General features: G+C 36.1%; 1 long non-coding RNA gene across 2 annotated transcripts; it reads left to right on the top strand.

The window, feature by feature from the left end:
* The first annotated feature begins 489 nt into the window (after nucleotides 1-489).
* On the top strand, nucleotides 490-2257 carry LOC107552553 (uncharacterized). Of its 2 annotated transcripts, none has more exons than XR_001604862.1 (4): nucleotides 490-597; nucleotides 1130-1297; nucleotides 1409-1567; nucleotides 1786-2257. It is a non-coding gene; the product is annotated as an uncharacterized lncRNA (long non-coding RNA). The 2 variants fall into 2 exon arrangements; XR_001604863.1 differs by having other exon boundaries at nucleotides 1809-1826.
* Nucleotides 2258-2760: the final 503 nt, after the last annotated feature.

Here is a 2760-nt window from a genome sequence, read left to right as displayed (position 1 = left end):
TTCGTTCATTAATATCCACTTTGATTTTGTCTAACGTTGTATTCTCGTTAAAGTAGCGAGTTTAATCGTGATCTATTTTTGATTGTGGCTTCAAACGAATATGAAGAACGGTAAGATTTTATTATAAGTCCCGTTGGTCTGACCACAACACAGTCCAATTGATAAGAGTTGTCATTTCTGTCGGATATAAGAAATATTAATGAGCGAATAAAATGAAAACGGAACCAATTCACGCTGCTCGTTTGCGCTGTACCGGACCGTTTAACGTTAGATAGCGCAGCGCGAGCGTTGAGAGATCCGGTGAAGAGGAAATACACAGCAGAATTATCAACTTCGCTGCGAGATCTAAGTTAGTAAGAATCATTCAGATTCGGTACAGAATTATGTTATTAATCAATAGATGGCAGATAACAGAGTGCTGACGTGAAAACCAGGATGGATATTGTGATATAAAGTTATAAGAACGCCTTTAGTCCACATATCTTCACAGTAGCAGAGAGGTGCTCCTGAAACACTACAGGTTTCACCACTATCAAGGGCGATCCTGGCAGCAGCCTTGCCTGTATACTGACTGCATTTGCACTTGCAAAACTATAGGTGCGTTAAAATCCCATTTGACAAGAGCACACAAACAGACTGGTGCAGTGACAGAGCACTTTAATTTTACATGCCATTTATGTGATTTTAAAGATGTTTGTCAGCCATCTCAGTTTTTAAACCATATCGGAAGCCATTTAAAGAGACGATGCAGTCAAATGTCCTTTTAAGGATTGTGAGTTGACTACCAATGTTCTTTCAACTTTTAGTAGTCACGTGTCTCGTAAACATAAGTCTCAAGGTTTCAATGATTTTAGCTCTTCTGTTACATTTCAAATTGATGATTTGGAAAGCAATGAAGAATCATGGTCGGAAGAGACTGGAGATACTATACCAAATCCACAGTCATGTGTTACAGCTAACAGCTTTTGTGAAACAAACACACATTCAGAGCCTGTAGACTATATAGGGCTAGAGTGCAAACTTGCATCATTGATCCTTTATATGCAGACAATTTTGCATGTTTCAAAAAGTGCAACTCAGGAGATATTAAACTGGATGAGCGATATTGTTTCATTCTTCCCTTCAAAAGGAAAGGGATGCATTACATGAGGAATTGAAGAAGAAACATCTCAACATGGCATTTGTTGACTCGAAAATGGAATCGACATTCTCATTGAGAAGGAAGGAGATAGCTGAAGAAGAACCTCTTGTAGCTGATGTACTAAGACAATGGCCAGCATTGTTTTTGGAACATCAGGTAAGTTTTAAAGAGTAACTTGTGTTTTTTTTCCCCCTGTAAGATGAATAGACTTACTGTACACTTGCTGTATTCTTATTGTTAATTCAGATTTTTCATTTTTTTTTTTAGATATGTGCTGAGTTTTACAGAATCACACAAACAAACCTGAAGAGTAAATTTTTCTCTTCTCTGGATGAATATACACCGCGGATGATCAAGTTGTATAGGGTACGCGGCGGAGCATATGGAGATAATATGAAGACCCTCCTAGACCAACTTGATAATCAGGTAATTATTTAGATTGTGTTCCTACATCTCTCGTTAAGGGGAACCTATTATGATTTGTTGGGTTGACTTTCTTTTAGTGTGTAACATAGGTAATGTAGGATTTTGAATTAATCTAAACACATGATGCATATAATTTATTTGACATATTTCCATAATTTTTCCATATTCCATATCGATGCATATCATTTTTTCCATGTTTGTCTTTCTTTGTCTCTCAGACCTCCAATGTGCTTGCTCATAGAAAGGCTACAGCTCTCAAAGGGAAAAGTGAAGATTTCCTGAAGACTTGCCTGGTAAGATGATTTATCAGCACATACATTTATACTTCAAATCCATCTCCAGATCCTATCAGGGGGTAACAGTTTTGTCTGGAATCCAAAACTAATCCATTAACTCTACTGTCTGCCATGACATAGGAGACAAAGTGATGGTAAAAGTAGTTTATTAATTTGAGTTTCTCAGTGTTTGGATTTCTGATTTCATCTGAAAACACCATTCAAAGTATTATTCTAAAGCAAAGATAATAGTTAATTACTGCTGCAAAACACTGTCCTGAGACATTGAAAACCTTGAGATGGAGACATTCCATCTGACCTCCAACCTGTGAAAAGAATACAGCACACAACACAATCATAAGATTAAGCAGTAATGTAGCAAAAACCAAGGGTAAGTGAGATTAATATGAAATGATACACCAGAAAATGTATATAGAAAAAATAAACAACAAATGAAATGATTTACTTACCCTTGTGTTTTTCGCCCTTACTGTCTGAATGCAGTTGCAGAATTCAAAAAAAAAAAAAAAAAAGGCTTTTGACCTTGTGTAGCGAATCAGCTCATGGGGAAATATGAATAATTAACCATAACTAATTATGATTAATTATTAATATTTTAGATGCACTGTAGATATTTAGCTGACCACTCAGGGTCAACCGTCTTGTCAATTCTAAGAACGTTAATTTCCTGGTTAAAGGAAATAACTTTCTTACTGTACAATTCTATAAGTTTGTAACGTAAATCTGCATGATTATTGACTCCGGTTATGAGTAAACAATGAACACGTCAAGTGTGATACAAGTAAGGTTTTATTAACTACATAAAAACTTAAACTAGTCTAACATACTCCCCAGTGCTCAGCAAGAGTCCAGTCCTTCAAAAGCAAACTGTCAATGTCTAAATAGCTGGATATGGAT

The sequence above is a fragment of the Sinocyclocheilus grahami genome, unplaced genomic scaffold, assembly GCF_001515645.1.
Source record: "Sinocyclocheilus grahami isolate Dianchi unplaced genomic scaffold, SAMN03320097.WGS_v1.1 scaffold453.1, whole genome shotgun sequence".
Classification (NCBI taxonomy): domain Eukaryota; kingdom Metazoa; phylum Chordata; class Actinopteri; order Cypriniformes; family Cyprinidae; genus Sinocyclocheilus; species Sinocyclocheilus grahami.
This window is presented reverse-complemented; position numbering and strand designations above follow the sequence as displayed.